Below are 19,453 nucleotides of genomic sequence, written 5' to 3'. Positions count from 1 at the left end.
CATAGGATACACTATAGTAATTAGATATACCATGATGATTATTGAGAACATGATGGACATTGGATTAGTTACTTTAACCCTACCTCCATCCATTCTTTCTGGTTTATTTCGTAAATGACAAATCTTTCCGATATGAAAACAGCTTACCAATACAAATGGTATCCCAGCTATATACAGAGCAAAACCAATTTCAGTTTTCTTACGTAAATCAATTGATATCATCTCAGACAAAAATAATGCTTGTCTCACTCCGTACACTCCTCTTATTATAAAGGAGAACACCCAAATGATTATAGACAATTTAAATACCTTAGTACAAGTAATTTTTAGACTCTTTAGAGGTTTAACAATGAAAACGTAGCGAATGTATGATAGCAATATCATGTGAAAATGTGCAGAATGCATAAACAAATAACTAAAGATCCCGAATACATGTATTGAATAAACCTGGAAATTAGAATAAAACAAAGAAATCAGGAACATAGCATAACGCGTGGAGGAGGCCAAGCAGTCGGATATAGCTAGACAGGCGATCGTGACGTAGGTTGGAGAGTGGAGATGTTGTGTGACGACAATTAGTAGCACGGTTATTAGGTTTCCAACTATTCCAAAACCGAAAAGCAGTGTACAGACAATGAAAATCATTCTCATCCCAGAATCATCAATGAATGGGAATGATTCCTCAAGGAGTTAGAAAGATTCATCAGCGAGATGAAAAGATTCCTCATCGAGTGGATAGAAAGCTGAATTAGATACATTGGTTTCACGGAGTATGTCCAGAAGCTCAGTCCAACGGTGTGTATTTGTGGAAGATTCATAAACTGGGGGAATGGTTGTTGTGAACATTCTCATCTGTAGGAATTCTGCAAAGACACAATTTAACGTTTCAAAAGTTATCATTCCATGAAAGGCAGTTTTGATAAAGTTTGGTAAAGATAGTTTTGTCACTGATGGTAATGTTTGGTTTCATGCACTTTATGTATCAACCAAATCTATAAGCAATACAAATCTACTGAGTCGTCCACTTCTGCTTCATACTTAGATATTTTATTGGAAGTAGACATTAACGGCAAACTGACAACTCAACTCTATGACAAACGGGATGATTTCAGCTTCTCCATCGTCAACTTCCCATATTTGTGTAGCAATTATCACCTGCATATGGTGTTTATATATCTCAACTCATTCAATATGCAAGAGCTTTGTTCTGCATATAGCCAGTTTTTAAATCGAGGTAAGCTACTGACAAACAAGTTGATGGTACAGGGATTTCAACAGACTCGATTGAAGTCAGCATTTAGCAAATTCTATGGTCATTATAATGATCTAGTTCGTCAGTACAACCTCGCATTAGGTCAAATGCTGTCTGACGTGTTTCATACCGATTGTTAAGACGTTCTTGGCACACTGATTTTGACTGCGGATAACTCCGTTTACCTGATCAGGATATAGGGTTCACGGCGGGTGTGACCGGTAGACAGGGGATGCTTATTCCCGCTAGGCACCTCATCTCCGGTGCGTCTATTTTGTATTGCTTATAGGAGTTATGAGATTGATCACTGTTCGTTATCTTCACCTGCATTCAGCCATAAGGACTGTCAAACAGGGAACAGGGCAGGCAAAACCACGTTGAGTAATATGAAGCGGCCTTATAGCATTTTCCATAAGCAGAGATTGTGTTTCTTTGTTATTTGACATGTTTTTATATTTTTAAGGACAGAATTTATTCAAAATCTTCTACATAAGAAGAATAAATTGTCTTATGCTCTTCTATTCAATTAACCTCAGTTAACTAGAAATCTAGGACATAACTTAGTCTTCCACATTTGCTTCATGCTCGTGCCTTTGGAATCAGTTGAAAGACATGAACACCATATACAAGTGATAATGGTATGTTTCTATATAAATATGGAAAGTTGACGACGAAGAAACTGAAATCATCTCGTTTTTCATAAAATCGAGTTGTTAGTCTCTCAACTGATTCGAAAGGCACGAGCATGTCTTGCACATGATCAGTTTTTAATTCGAGGCCGGCTACTAACGGTTACTTTGATGTTGAGGTTTCAGCAGTTTTATTTGAAGACAGCATTTTGCAAATTCTTTGGTCATTATAACGATCAAATTTACAGAAATAATACCTAATTTGGTCAAATGCTGTATAATATGGCTCATACCAATTGTTAGGACATTCTTTACATTTTGATTTTTACCAAAGATTACCTCGTTCGACTGTTCAAGATATAGTGCTAACGTCGAGTGTGACCAATCAACAGCGAGTGTTCACTTCTCTGAAGCACCTGGTCCCAGCTCTGAGGTGTCCAGGGGACTTTGTTTTCCCCAATCTTAATTTTGTATTCTTTATAAGAATTATGAGATTGACCATTGTTCGTTACCTTAACCTTTTCATATACCTTTAAAATACCTCACCATATTTTCACTATTAATCTTCTCACTAATTGAAGGGGGTATGACTCTTTAGCGGTAAATGTTTTTAACCCTTTTACCCAATTATCCTTTATGATAAGTTTAGTTGAAATTTGTCCAGTGCAGACCACTGGACAAATTTCAACTAAACTTATCATAAAGGATAATTGGGTAAAAGGGTTCAGAATTTTACCGCTGAAGAGTCACACACCTTTCAAAATTTGTAAAATACGACAGAAGGACAGAGAATGGACGGAGGACGGGGCCGCCGGTGATCAGAAAAGATCACTTGAGTTGAAAGCTTAGGCAACATAAAAAGATTTTTTGTTTATCATGACCCGCAAGTACTATTTTGTTATCAAATGGTCTTAAGTTAAATTTGCCAAGAGGTCTAAGTTTTTTATAGTTAAATAAGATTTTTAATCATTGCAAACCTTTTCTGGTATAGAACTTAACAGTGCCCATGCTACATGTACAATCCGAAATATTCTTACCGTTTGTTACGCCAGAACCGTCGTCTTACTTTCAAGTTTCTGTCTCAAGGAATGTATGTGTTCATTTAATTACAAAAATAGAAAACTACACTTAAATAGACAAGAAGGCCTCAATGATAGGAAGGATGGGGAAGGTTGGCTTTTACTGATAACGAGGATGAATTAGGGCATTATAAGGCAAGTTGTAATTCACACACAGTCAGTTATTCTACTATCACGCGATATAGAGTGTCTCTAGGTCCATTTCTGAAAATAAACAAATACTTTCCTTACTTTGTTCCAATAATCTCAAACTTTCTGGACCGAGATCAAACCAAATAGAAAAGAGGAACATTACATTCATCTCCATGTCTCAGCATAGGACCTCAAAAGTGGGCATTCCCGAATCGATGAGATTGGCTATACAGTAGTGTTTGGTCGTGTATCATCCCACCCCATTTTGAGATTGTTACTGTCGTATTCGAACTCCATTTTCTACCTTCACGGTAGTGTACTTCCACAGTATGACATTTCTCCTCATCTCGTTTAATCTCGTCGTTGTGAAGTTAAGCATCGCACGTAGCTATCAAAGACTTTTACATTGGACAGTATTTATTTTTTACCTCTAAATATGAAGAACACAATTTGTAATTACAGAACGACATTGAAAGCATAATTCTGTATATACAGAGGGACATTTAGGATACAACTTTGTAATTGCACAACGACATTCAAAATAAGACTCAAAAGTACAGAGCGACATTCAAACTAAGAATCAAAAGTATATAGCGACATTCAAACTAAGACTCAAAAGTACAGAGCGACATTCAAAATAAGACTCAAAAGTATTGAGCGACATTCAAAACAAGACTCAAAAGTACAGAGCGACATCCAAACTAAGAATCAAAAGTATATACCGACATTCAAACTAAGAATCAAAAGTATATAGCGACATTCAAACTAAGAATCAAAAGTACAGAACGACATTCCAAATAAAATTATGTATATACAAACAAAATCCAAAATAAGATTCTATAAATACAGAGCAATATTTCAACTTAGATTCTTAAAATACAAACAAAATCCGAAATAAGATTCTGCATTTACAGAGCGACATTGAGAACAGGATTCTATAAATTATATATACAGAGCGATTCTAATTTTTGGAGCGGAAAATGTACAAAAATTGATTGCAACCCACATTTGAAATGTTCTTGATCAACCCCTGTACATGGGTTCTCGAAATCATTTTATCTCTAAAGGTCATAAGATGTAAGAAATGCTTTGAGAATGAATTTACATTTTCTCCCTAACCATGTTGTGCTTATAAATCATGTAGATACAGATACTGGTGTACGTGCACAAGATAAGTACTTGTCATGAGAGAAAGATGAAGATAATGAACAGTATGTAAGATACATATATTCTATGAAAGAAAGGTATGAAAGATATTTCTATCTTTCATATCACGTGACGTTTATCTTTCATATCCCATGACGTAATAATCAATACACAACTAGCCTGCAACTTACTTCGATTGACGAGCATTAGCCTAGCGTCCACAAAGCTCTTGTACAAAAAATGACATATTGCCATGTCTCTGATTATCTCCAGGTGTATGTGACCGGACCCAAAAATACACAACTACCGGACACTCAACAACAGTCACATATTCCTCATATCGAAAATGCTATCGAGTACATCTATGTCATCCGGTGCATTATGCCAGTTCACAGAAACCCAGCCCACACGGTCTACTAGTTCTAGACCTACCTCCACATTCACTTTGTCAACGTCTACTGTCCCTATATGTGTCTCAGGTGAAACAGGTGCCTCCAATGTCCATGAGACTCGAGTCCTTGCACGTGTGGAAAACGAAAGTCTATCCATGCCCATATCCACCAACAAAACCCACTTGGAATCTCTCTTCACACACTCGTCATTAAATAACTGCTTAATTAATATTGATATTAATGCTCCTTTAAGAAAAAAGCGTGCAGTTGTGGATTCAGATTCTGATTAGGTCTGTCAAAATGTTTCGAACTGATGGACTGCCGAGTGACGTCACGCATCACACTGATTATCGATTTATTGTGTTCTCATTCAAAGAGGAATAACTCTAATGCAATTCACTTATACACTCGTCGACCGATTTTTTGTCAGCAACGTAGTTACCAAAATGAAGGTTGTAGAATTCGATTCTGGTCTTATTTTTAATGTACAGCTCAAAATGCCGTTGCTAGGCACAAGGAAAACGGAAACTTTCTAGAAATATGAGAGAAAAATACTCTCTTATGAGTTGCCATGAAATATTAAGGTGATCCAACCCTCAGATAGAATCACCTTATATTTCATGGGTTACTCATAAGAAAGTATTATATTGTTATGAGATAATGGTGAAGATAACGAACAGTGACCAATCTCATAACTCCTATAAACAATACAAAATAGAGAGGTGGGCAAACACAGACCCCTGGATATACCAGAGGTGGGATCATATGTCTAACAAACTGAAAAATGTGACCACTTGAATGTTTGAATTTACGCAAATAGTAAAAGGGAGCACAAAAGTGGACAGAATTCCTTGTCAGGCTGGAACTCTAAGCAAATAGTAATTGATTGGTCAGCTTGCATAGTTTTTGCACGATGTAACATTAAGCTTACGCTGCTTGGCTTCCCTCCTTTTGCTTCAAAATGTACGTCAGACCTTTGTATTACTCGAACTATAGCCTGTTTTGACTTAGTCACTAATTCCCCTAGTCTGAAAAATCAAAAAAGGCATTGAGAAACAATCCTTTCAATAAAACACGGTGAAGAAAATTGGAGCATGTATTATGTATGGCATTGATGAGTTTCATGAGAATTTGCCCCATGACATGATTTTTGACAGACTTTTAACAATTTTTGTACTAGAAAATTTTGGGATGGGTCAGGCAAGTTTAAAATTTTATGAAGAAATGAAATGGCGGAAACATGCAAGGTGAAGATAACGAACAGTGATCAATCTCATAACTCCTATAAGCAATACAAAATAGATAGTTGGGCAAACACGGACCCCTGGACACACCAGAGGTGGGATCAGGTGCCTAGGAGGAGTAAGCATCCCCTGTTTACCGGTCACACCCGCCGTGAGATGTGATGCTAACATGCTTGCCGAGTAATTGTTTTCGTATAGGTGAGCAAAAAAGTTACAAATTGTAGATATTTGTAATGGGAGAGTAAGCTTTGATGCTGACCAATGATACAACTTATCCCATGTATGTAGATATGCCTTTTCTGTAGCAGGGTTGAGAGAGACTTGTAGTAAGTCACATGCCATCGGTGTCAAATGTGATAAAGCTGGCATGGAACGTGTGTTGGTTGCTTGGCCAAGTATGGAGCTTCCCTGAAAGCTTCCGGAAATTTTAAACGAGAGAGCCTGTCAGCCAGTACAGTAGCTTTTCATGAAACATGTTTAGCTCTGAAATGGATATTGTATTGCATCCCCTGTCGACTGGTCACACCCGCCGTGAGCCCTATATCTTGATCAGGTAAACGGAGTTATTCGTAGTCAAAATCCGTGTGAAAACAACGGCCTAACAATCCGTATGAAACACATCCTGCTGCATTTCACCAAACGTTGTAATGGGAAATTACATCGTAATAGCGACCATATAATTTGTGAAATGCTGATTTTAAACGAGATTGTTGAAACCCCTGCACCATCAACTTGCTTGACAGTAGCTTGCCTCGATCTAAAAAAGTGATCATACAGAGATCAAGCTCTTGCGTATCAAATAAGTTGAGATATATACACACCATATGTAGGTGATAATGGAATATAACTTCATGAATATGGAGAGTTGACGATGGAGAAGCTGAAATAACCCCGTCTGAGTACAGACAATATCTTGCAGGTAGAAATGTGACATTTTCTCGTCTCCATCATACATAATATTTACCATTCACGTGTTGGAGATTTTGAGAGAATAACGTTTCAATGAAAGATGAAGAAAATGAACAGAGATCAATCTCATAACTCCTATAAGCAATACAAAATAGAGAGTTAGGCAAACACGGACCTCTGGATATACCTGAAGTGGGATCATTTTTTTGAGAATGAGTAAGTATCCCCCTGTCAATTGCTCACAACCACCGTGAGTCTTAAATCTTGATCAGGTAGATGGAGTAATATGTAGTCAAAATTAGCGTATAAAAACAGCATAATAATTGGTATGAAAGTCGTCAGATTCTATGCAAATCGAGCTACAGATAATTTTGGTTTCCTGAATATTTTCACGAGAATACCCAATTTGTATCAACTAGAAATTGTTCTACTCTTATCCTGTGTAATATTACATTTTTAAAAATAAATCTTAGGCTTCAATTGCACTTACTCCCTGTCGGCGCGTCACGCCTCCGTAAAACATTGGACTTCCACATATTTAGATTTAAGTCTGGTGCAATGTAAAGAGCGTTCAGTGTTTTCAAACATTAAAATCCAGGCATATTTTCCTGGATTGATCAGACCGAATCAGATAACAATTAATGTTTGTTAAGACCAGGTATAAGTACATGTAATTAGATACGAGAGCAGCGGTGATCAGTGCACTAATTAAACAATAAAATACTTTCTTTGTCGTTTAATTCATCGGGTGATGAAGGTAGCTACCATTGCAGAAAAAATAACAGAGAAAAAATAATAACCCGTGTAATAATAATGATAATAATATTATTTATTTATATAGCACCCTATATGACTATACATTACCGCTCTAAAGTCCTGTACACAATACAATGATACAGCATGTTATAAAAATAGTAAAGCGAAATCATAATAGCATTAAAACAGATGATATCAAAACAATGCTAGAAAAGCATCAATAATGTGAAGTAAAATTACTAAAATCTGAAACATGATATGCATGAAAAAAAAGTTCCACGCCGTACAATCAAATTACATAAAATACAGTAGTTGAAATAAATGTACAATTATGCACTTGAAAAAGTCATGTTAAAATGATGGTAAAATAACTATAGAAATGTTACCAACTATAATACTAATAATATGCAAGTCTTAAAAGATGTGTAAGTGGGTTATTTGATTTTTTCTTTATTTATACAGTATGACACCAAATTGCATACAGTTATTTTCATTGTGGTACTGAATTGAAAGATATTGGAAATTAGCAATTCGATATGAATACATGATATATAAAAAACGCCAGCAGGATACATAAATATATACACATAGGGTCACATCGCAACTTCTTTTGAGAATTTGGTACACTATCAATGAACTGAACTAAAAAGAGGAAAGCACAATATTAAGCGATACTTTATAATCCCTCATTGCAGCAAAGTTAAATAAAGCTGTCTCATATTCATGAATTTTTATTTAAAAGCGAAAGATAAAATAAGATAACTTGAGATATATCTAGGAACACAAGCAAAAGAAATAGTTTAATATCAATTCCACTCACCTGGACTCAGTTGCACGAAGGTTAGTTAACTTTAACTGACAGTTAACTTCAAGTTAACACTATATGATTGTTTAAGTTAATGGCAAGTTAACAGTCAGTTAAAATTAACTAACCTTCGTGCAACTGAGTCCAGGTTTTGAACTTTATTGATTTAGAGGAATATGTCTACGTAAAAAGTATGAAAGTCAAACTTAAAATTCTACCGAGTGACGATCTATAGATGTCGCGGTACCTATGGTGTATTCAGAAGAATGAGTACAAATTCTATAGATAAAATTGATAATCTTTAATTTTAAACCTTATCGTTACTAGATTAGCTTTCGTTGTTTATTCCTGCCATCTCATGGATACAATTAAAGACCCAACTTTAAGTTAACGCCCCCAAATTTTACCTGTGTCGTGATCAATGATAAGCCCCCGGTCAATCAAACTTTTAACAATAGAGCTTAGGTTGATTGGCGTTTGCAGATACCGTGGTCTACAGCTACCTGAGAAAGATGTTTTGATAACAATCATGGCTAATGATGACCGGCAGTCTTTAGATCTCGAGGGAAGCCCCAGTATACCTGAGTTTTGATAGCATTGACTCGCACCTAGAAAATTTTAATTTCTAACGTCCCCTATACAATGCAGTTTATCATCGTATTTTCTCTCTCCATCTATATACATGTATTGTAGATTAAACAATCCGAAATCAAACAATATTAAAAAAAAAAAAAAAAACCAAAAAAAAAAAAACAAACAACATAAGTTATTGGAATATTTTCTATTAATGATTTATTGTGGCTTTCTATTTATAAAAACATGAACAATTAATTCTTTATTGGCGCAGCACATCAACATGTATAACTGTTATATTGGCCATGCGTAAAACTGTTACAGTAGTTACAAAAATGCTTCTGTTTGAGATACCACATGTATTATAAATTACACAATCAGAAATCAAACAATAGTAAAAAAGCATGAATAAGTTATTTATAATTTATCACGGCTTTATAATTAGAGAGAGAGAGAGAGAGAGAGAGAGAGAGAGAGAGAGAGAGAGAGAGTTGTTGAGATATTTCTATTTATAATTTATCACGGTTTTATATTTTTATATATATATATATATATATATAGAGAGAGAGAGAGAGAGAGAGTTACTGAGATATTTCTATCTATAATTTATCACGGCTTTATATTTATAGAGAGAGAGAGAGAGTTATTGAGATATTTCTATTTATAATTTATCACGGTTTTATATTGAGAGAGAGAGAGAGAGAGAGAGAGAGAGAGAGAGAGAGAGAGAGAGAGAGAGAGAGAGAGAGTTATTGAGCTATTTATAATTTATCACGGTTTTATATTTATAAAGAGAGAGAGAGAAATGTAAAACTGTAGCAATAATATAGATGAAATAATATGACATGGCACTAGTGTTGCATACGTATGACAATAATTACTCATTTAGTCAATGATTGAGAGTAAGGGAGAGAGAGAAAAGTGGGGGTAGACTAGCTATGTGTCAGCTTCTGTTTGGGATACCATCGTTACACAAACACTACGTCCACAGAAACCCTAAAGAGAGAGAGGAGAGGGTGTAGACTTCGTGTCAGCTTCTGTTTGGGATGCTATCGTTACACAAACACTACGTCGACAGAAACCCAAAAGAGAGAGAGGAGGGGGGGGGGTAGACTTCGTGTCAGCTTCTGTTTAGTATACCACCATTACGCAAACACTTCAGCCACAGAAACCCTACAGACGGCACACATTGAGGGTTATCTTGATCATTCTTCATTTGGTTGTACATGTACACAGATCTGCTTGGATTTATTCATTTTCTCGAACCACGGATATTTTACGTACTACACCCACGACACCGCGAACTCCCAGGACACCAGGAAGTGCCCAAAAACGCCGGGTAATATCATATTTAGGAAAATATTTATATACGATATATAACAATTTAATTAGAAGTTTTAAAAAACAAAAGTTTAGAAATGGGCTGAACCTGTTATCTGCAATACATAAATATGACCAAGTTTGAAGGTTTACGGGAAATAGAAATGCGGTATGCATATAGGTAGAAATTAAATTTTTTTTTTTGCACAAATCAAGACACTAAGCTTAATTTGTAATAACCTGAGAAGTTTCCTGTGTATATCATAAAAATATACACAACAACCGATCTCTTAGCCAGGTAAATAACATTGACCATAGATAAGCTCCGCCCACATTCAGTGATCCGTGGAGAAACCGTACGGTGTTTTGTGGGGTCTTTAACCCATTCAATTTTTTCTTATGTATTTAGATAAATGAGTACCGATACTATAGACAATAGTGTTCGGTTTTATTCATTATCGCTAATAACACATTTTCCATTGTTCATTATGTCCTTCTCACGGATACAATTACTTCATTCATCATTGTATTTCACTTCAGGAGTAAAGTCCGTAAGATTTAACAGTGTATAACATAATTTATGAAACAGGAAATAATACAAATAAGTCACATTCCAGAAGTTTGCGATATATGAGGTGTATCTTTTGACTTCTAATATGTTTGAGATGCAATCACGTCTAGAAACAGCTTACCTACACAAAACATTAAATATTTGATATACTATATTTCTGTTCAACTGATATGTCAACAGATGAATCTGTTAATTTGTAATCTACAGTTGATTCTTCAGAATAACTAACTCAAAATTAGAATTTATTGATATTACTAAAAAATGTTTCTCTTTAATATAATACATTCTTTGATCTTCCTATATCATTTTGAAAATGGAAAATTTGAAACCGTAGAAACGTTGGATGAGGTAGGCACTGCTGTTCCCGAAAAAAGAACGGGGAGAGGTCCGGGGAAACTACTATCGTATCTATTGTTTGTAAAAGCGGGCTCGATTGCAGTCCACGTCAAGCTGCTGTAATTTGTAAGTCCTTCACCACGTACACAATATTTTGGGATTGATGTCGTGTCAGAATGGACATGGAAGGAGTGTCTGGATTTAACGTCAATGTTCTGTACCTCTTTGGAGAACCGCATTGTTCCTTTTTACGATGTAGAATTTTTGTGATAACTTTGATAAGTGATATCTTAAGCCTTGGCGGTGTCTCCTAGTGGACTCCTGCTGTTCATCATTTACATTGGACGTTGGTGGGCATCATCAAATTTTGGGTAAACAATTTCTACCCATCTCTCACACAATTTCGTAATTTGGAGATAAATCTTATAACTGGGGGTGAAAACGCAAAATATATGAAAGGGTTTATGCTGTTATTTACCAGAAGAAAAAAATCAAACAAATCATTACAATACTTACATGTGAATAGAAGAACTGTATATAGCATAGGATACACTGTAGTAAATAAATATATCATGATGATTATCGAGAACATGATGGACATCGAATGCATTGCTTTAACCCTACATCCCTTCTTTCGTTTTGGTTTATTTCGTAAGTGACACATTTTTCCGATATGAAAACAGATTACCAATACAAAAGGTACCCCCACTACATAGATACCAAAACCAATTTCAGTTTTGTTAAATACTTCATCCGGTATCATGTCATATATATATAATGCCTGTCTCGCGCCATACATTCCGCTTATTATAAGGGAGAACATCCAAATGATTGCAGACAATTTAAATACCTTAGTACAAGTCATTTCTAGACTCTTTAGAGGTTTAACAATGAAAACGTAGCGAATGTATTATAACAATACAATGTGGAAATTTGCAGAATGCAAAAACAAAAAAGAAAATAACTCCAATACACGCAATTTTAAAAAATCCTGCAACGAATAGTTAAAGACGTAAAACAGGAACTTGGTATAGCGAATGGAGGAGGCCATGCAGTCGGACATAGCTAGACAGGCGATTGTGACGTAGGTTGGAGAATGGAGACGTTTCATGGTGAAAATTATTAGCACAGTTATCAAGTTTCCAACTATTCCAAAACAGAAGAGCAGTGTACCGACAATGAAAATGATTTTCATCCCAAAATCATTAAGTGGGAAATATTTCTCAATGGGTGAGAGAGATTCCTCAGCGAGTGGAAGGGAAGATGAGGTAGATACATTGGTTACGTTGAGTACTTCCAGAAGCTCAGTCCAACGGTGTTTATTTGTGGACAATTCATGAAATAGGGATATGGTTGTGTTGGACATTCTCAAGAATTCTACAAAGACAAAATCTAACGGATTAGAAGTTACCAAACAGAGGAGTTTTGACAATACTTAATAAAGATGACTTTGTCATTCATGTTAATATTTGATTTCGTGCACTTTACATATCAACATAATATGTTTTAAAGAAAGTAAGTTTCAAAAGAAGATGGCTATTGGCCACACCGCTCAAAGGAGTGTATCTGGCACTGTTGCTCTTCGTCAGAAGAATTTAGAAGAATGTTTCCCTCTTTTTATTTCCATGGAATAATTTTATTCACATGATAACCAACTTAAGTAAACCCTTGTGATTATTTAATCCAAATTTCAGCCCTTGTAGCCCGTGTAACATGCAACATTTCATCCCCAATTTTAGCCCCATCTTAACCCATCGTCAAAATTTAAAGTAAATGAATTTCAAATTCCTCTCATCATATTTTCATGTTAAACTTGAAATCTTTAATTTGGTTCTAAACCTGACACCAAGGAATTTATTTGAAGAAACTTGAATCTGCACAACCGGAAGATGCTTGTATATTGTGATTAATTCTGGCTGTACTGCTCTTTGAGGAAAATAATTTTTAATGTAAAATCTTTACCCTCTTTTGAGAACCATCCAATCCTCTCAAGGACAAGATTTGAATAAACTTTAAGGTGAACTACCTGATTATAGTTGCTTATTTTAAAAGGTGTCTAATCATGGATCTGTTGCTTTTAAGAAATAATTAGATATTTACTGATATATTTCAATGATAAAAATTGAATCCCATTCTGGAATTCTACCATACCCATCGCTCCCATGATTTGTTGGAGTTTCAGCAGTTTTATTTAAAAGCAGCATTTTACAAACAATACTCCATTGGGTCAATATTGTGTAATGTCTCTCATACCAATTGTTAGGATGTTCTTTACATTTTGACTTTGACTAAGGATTACCTCATTTACCTGTTCAAAATATGGGGCTAACGGTGGGTGTGACCAGTCAACAACGCATGGTCCCTTCTCTTTGGGCACTTTGTCTCAACTCTGAGGTGTCCAGGGGACTGTGTTTCCCCTACTCTTAATTTTGTATTCGTTATAAGAATTGTGAGATTGATCAATGTTCGTTATATTAATCTTTTCATGTACCTTTAAAACATATCATCATATATTCATCATTAAAGGAGATGAAAGCTTAAGCAAGATTAAAAAGAAGATTTATGTTTATCATGACCCGCAAGAACTATTATGTTTTCAAGTGGTCTTAAGTTTAATTTGCCAAAAGGTGTCAAGTTTTTGATGTCTAAATCAGATTTTTAATAATTGCCAACCTTTTCATATATAGAACTTTACAATAAGCATGCTACGTGTACAATTCAATATCTTCTTACCTTTTTTACGCTAGAACGGTCGTCCTACTCAAGTTAAGTTTCAGTTTTATAGAATGCATGTGATCATTTAAGGAGAAAAATAGAAAACTACACTCAGATAGACAAGAACACTTTAGTAATGGGAAGGAAGAGGAGGGTCGACTCAGGACAGTATAAGACAAGATGTAATTCACGCACAGTTATTCTACTACCACTTAATACAACGTGTCTCTAGGTACATTTCTAAACACAAAACTTTCTGGGCAGAGATCAGACCAGAGAAAGGAACATTATATGCATCGCCAGGTCACAACATGGGACCAACAAATACAGGTATTCCAGAATCGAGGATAGTTGTTATACCGTAGTGTTTGGTCGTGTATCATCCCACCTCATTTTAAGAATGTTACTGTCGAATTCGAGCTCCATTATCTATCTTCACGGCAGTGTACTTCCCCAGAATGATATGTCTCGTCCTCTCCTTTAATATCATTATTGTGAAGTTAATTATTCTATGTGGATATCAAGGTTATCATCGTTGAAAGGTATTTATCCCTTACCTCTAGATACGAAGAACACATTTTGTAATTACAGAAATACGCCCAAAGCATAATTCTGAATATACAGAGGGACACTTAGGATACAATTCTGTAATTGCAAAACGACATTCAAAATAAGACTCAAAAGTATAGAGCGACATTCTAATTAAAATTCTGTATATACCAACAAATTCCAAAATAAGATTCTGTAAATACAGAACAATATTTGAAATAAGATTCTTTACATACAAACTAAATACAAAATAAGATTATGAATTTACAGAGCGACATTGGGAACACGATGCTATAAATCATAAATTCAGAGTGATTCTAATTTTTGGAGCGGAAAATGTACAAACATCGGTTGCAACGTGCATTTAAAATGGTTTTGATCAGCGCCATCTACATGTACATGGGCTGGAAATTATTTTATCTCTGAATGTCATACCATGTAAGAAAGGCTTTGACAATAACTTTACATTTTCTCCTTCACCGTGTTGAGCATATAAAGCATGTCGATACAGATACTGGTGTATGTGCAAAAGTTTAGTACCTGTTATGAGACAAAGATGAAAATAACGAACCGTGATCAATTTCATATAAGCAATGCAAAATAGATAGTTAGGCAAACACGGAGCCATGAACACACCAGAGGTGGGATCAGGTGCATATGAGAAATAAGCATACCCTGTCGACCACTCACATTCGCCGTGAGCCCTATATCGTGATCAGGTAAATGGAGTTATTCGTAGTCGAAATCAGTGTGACAAGAACGGCCTAACAATCGGTGTGAAACACATCAGACAGCATTTCACCAAATTATAGATTGTATTGGGAAATTACATCGTTATAGCGACCATAGAATTTGAGATATGCTGATTTTAAACGAGACTGTTGAAACCTCTACACCATTAACTTGTTTGTCAGTAGCCTGCCTTGATCCAAAATGTGATCATAGGAAGATCAAGATATTGCGTATCAAATCAGTTCAGATATATACAGACCATATGTAGGTGATAATGGAATATAACTACATGGGGAGTTGACGATGGAGAAGCTGAAATCACTCCGTTTGATGTTGTCTACACACATACTAGTATACATGTTGAAGATAGGTAAATGTGATGAGTACAAATCTTGTCTATAAAAGGCGAAGATAACGAACAGCGATCAACTTCATAACAGTAATAATAGTGTGCATGTTCAATATAAATACTTTTTATAATTATAAGCATTGCCTATCCAGATACTAGTATAAATCTACAATGCAACAAAGCAGGAGGTATTTGGTTGTATGTTTTCTTAAGACATTCAATATATGCCATCAATATCAAATCTTAAGGGTAATTGTCTAGATTTAATGAAATATCTGTTTCGATAGGTCAATTGGATGAAGAAAGATTTTTTCCGATATCTCATCTTGAATTGCACTTTTGGTTCAGAATATTTATCTTTCGCTTGAGAACATTAGAAGCTGATGTAAAAAAAAAATGCGATGGACTTTGAAGAATCCCCCTTCATATGGGGCATCTTGAGGAGCAATTATGACTGCCTCCCAAATTAGAAGGTGACACATCAGCAGTGCCCCGGGGACAAAGAACAAGAGAAATTATAGGTCAAAATCGGCTTCACTTCATCCACAAACAATATCTTGCAAGTACAAAGGTGACATTTTCTCGCCTCAGTAATACATAAAATTTATAGGGCTCACAGCAGGTTTGACCGGTCGGAAAGGGATGCTTGCTCCTCCTAGGCACCTGGTCCCCCTCTGGTGTGTCCAGAGACCCGTGTTTGCCCAACTATCTATTTTGTATTGCTTATGGGAGTTATGAGATTGATCAATGTTCGTTATATCGTTACCTCCCTCTAACAGGTACCAACTATTAAAGCACTCTCACTCTAACAGGTACCAACTTATAAAGCATTCTCCCACTAACAGGTACCAGATTATAAAGCACTCTCCCTCTAACAGGTACCAATTTATAAGGCACTCTCCCTCTAACAGGTACCAACTTATAAGGCACTCTCCCTCTAACAGATACCAACTTATAAGGCACTCTCCCTCTAACATATACCAGGTTATAAAGCACTCTCCCTCTAACAGGTACCAACTTATAAAGCACTCTCCCTCTAACAGGTACCAACTTATAAAGCACTCTCCCTCTAACAGGTACAATATTATAAAACACTCTCCCTCCAACAGGTACCAACTTATAAAGCACTCTCCCTCTAACAGGTACCAACTTATAAAGCACTCCCCCTCTAACAGGTACCAACTTATAAGGCACTCTCCCTCTAACAGGTACCAACTTATAAGGTACTCTCCCTCTAACAGATACCAGGTTATAAAGCACTCTCCCTCTAACAGGTACCAACTTATAAATCACTCTCCCTCTAACAGGTACCAACTTATAAGACACTCTCCCTCTAACAGGTACCGTTTAACGTCCCTCAAGAGAATAGTTCACTCATATGGAGGTGTCAAGCATTAATATGATATCAATAATTTAATTAAATGCGCGCAACAATTCAATTGAAGAGAGCAATAATTGAATTATTGCTCTCTTCAACTGAATTCTATCGCGCATCAACAGGTACCAACTTATAAGGCAACCTCCCTCTAACTGGTACCAACTTATAAAGCACTCTCCCTCTAACAGGTACCAACTTATAAAGCACTCTCCCTCTAACAGTTACCAGATTATAAAGCACTCTCCCTCTAACAGGTATCAACTAATAAAGCACTTTCCCTCTAACAGGTACCAATTTATAAGGCAACCTTCCTCTAACAGGTGCCAACTTATAAAGCACTATCTTTCTCTAATAGGTACCAACTTATAAGGCAACCTCCCTTAAACAGGTACTAACTTATAAAGCACTCTCCCTCTAACAGGTACCAACTTATAAGGCATTCTCCCTCTAACAGGTACCAGATCATAAAACACTCTCCCTCTAACAGGTGGCAATTGATAAACACTTTCCCTCTAACTGGTACCAAATTATAAAGCACTCTCCCTCTAACAGGTACCATCTTATAAGGGACTCTCCCTCTAACAGGTACCAGCTTATAAATAATTCTCCCTCTAACAGGTACCGTTTAACGTCCCTCACGAGAATAGTTCACTCATATGGAGGTGTCACGCATTAATATGATATCAATAATTTAATTAAATGCGCGCAACAATTCAATTGAAGAGAGCAATAATTTATTTAATGCTTGCAATAATTGAATTATTGCTCTCTTCAACTGAATTCTATCGCGCATCAACAGGTACCAACTTATAAGGCAACCTCCCTCTAACTGGAACCAACTTATAAAGCACTCTCCCTCTAACAGGTACCAACTTATAAAGCACTCTCCCTCTAACAGGTACCAGATTATAAAACACTCTCCCTCTAACAGGTACTAACTAATAAAGCACTCTCCCTCTAACAGGTACCAACTTATAAGGCAACCTTACTCTAACAGGTACCAACTTATAAAGCACTCTCCCTCTAGCAGGTATCAACTAATAAAGCACTCTCCCTCTAACAGGTACCAACTAATAAAGCACTCTCCCTCTAACAGGTACCAACTTATAAGGCAACCTTACTCTAACAGGTACTAACTTATAAAGCACTCTTCCTCTAACAGGTACCAACTTATAAGGCATTCTCCCTCTAACAGGTACCAACTTATAAAGCACTCTCCCTCTAACAGGTACCAGATTATAAAGCATTCTCCCTCTAACAGGTATCAACTGATAAAGCACCCTCCCTCTAACAGGTACCAATTTATAAGGCAACCTTACTCTAACAGGTACTAACTTATAAAGCACTCTTCCTCTAACAGATACCAACTTATAAGGCATTCTCCCTCTAACAGGTACCAGATCATAAAACACTCTCCCTCTAACAGGTGGCAATTGATAAACACTTTCCCTCTAACTGGTACCAAATTATAAAGCACTCTCCCTCTAACAGGTACCATCTTATAAGGGACTATCCCTTTAACAGGTACCAGATTATCATGCACTCTCCCTCTAACAGGTACCAAGTTATAAAGCACTCTCTTTCTCTAATAGGTACCAACTTATAAGGCAACCTCCCTCAAACAGGTACAAACTTATAAAGCACTTTCCCTCTAACAGATACCAACTTATAAGACATTCTCCCTCTAACAGGTACCATCTTATAAGGGACTATCCCTTTAACAGGTACCAGATTATCATGCACTCTCCCTCTAACAGGTACCAAATTATAAAGCACTCTCCCTCTAACAGATACCATCTTATAAGGGACTCTCCCTCTAACAGGTACCAACTTATAAATCACTCTCCCTCTAACAGGTACCGTTTAACGTCCCTCACGAGAATAGTTCACTCATATGGAGGTGTCACGCATTAATATGATATCAATAATTTAATCCCTCTAACAGGTACCAGATCATAAAACACTCTCCCTCTAACAGGTGGCAATTGATAAACACTTTCCCTCTAACTGGTACCAAATTATAAAGCACTCTCCCTCTAACAGGTACCATCTTATAAGGGACTATCCCTTTAACAGGTACCAGATTATCATGCACTCTCCCTTTAACAGGTACCAAGTTATAAAGCACTCTCTTTCTCTAATAGGTACCAACTTATAAGGCAACCTCCCTCTAACAGGTACAAACTTATAAAGCACTCTCCCTCTAACAGGTACCAACTTATAAGGCATTCTCCCTCTAACAGGTACCAGATTTTAAAGCACTCTCCCTCTAACAGGTACCAACTTTTAAAGCACTTTCCCTCTAACAGGTATCAATTTATAAAACATCCTCCGTCTAGCAGGTACCAACTTATGGTCCCAATTTATAAAGCTCTCTCCCTCTAGCAGGTACCAACTTATAAGGCACTCTCCCTCTAACAGGTACCAACTTATAAAGCAACCTCCGTCTAACAGTTACCAACTTATAAAGAATTCTCCCTCTAACAGGTACCAACTTATAAAGCACTCTCCCTCTAACAGGTACCATATTATAAAACACTCTCCCTCTAACAGGTACCAACTTTTGAAGCACTCTCCCTCTAATAG

General features: G+C 36.3%; 1 long non-coding RNA gene across 1 annotated transcript; it reads right to left on the bottom strand.

The window, feature by feature from the left end:
- Nucleotides 1-420: 420 nt before the first annotated feature.
- LOC125674318 (uncharacterized) lies at nucleotides 421-2,997 on the bottom strand. The gene is made up of 2 exons (XR_007370074.2): nucleotides 2,919-2,997; nucleotides 421-863 (listed from the first exon to the last, which is right to left on the bottom strand). It is a non-coding gene; the product is annotated as an uncharacterized LOC125674318 (long non-coding RNA).
- Nucleotides 2,998-19,453: the final 16,456 nt, after the last annotated feature.

Source organism: Ostrea edulis, chromosome 3 (genome assembly GCF_947568905.1).
Source record: "Ostrea edulis chromosome 3, xbOstEdul1.1, whole genome shotgun sequence".
Taxonomy (NCBI): domain Eukaryota; kingdom Metazoa; phylum Mollusca; class Bivalvia; order Ostreida; family Ostreidae; genus Ostrea; species Ostrea edulis.
The sequence above is the reverse complement of the archived record's forward strand: the minus strand, read 5'-3'. Positions and strand labels throughout refer to the sequence as shown.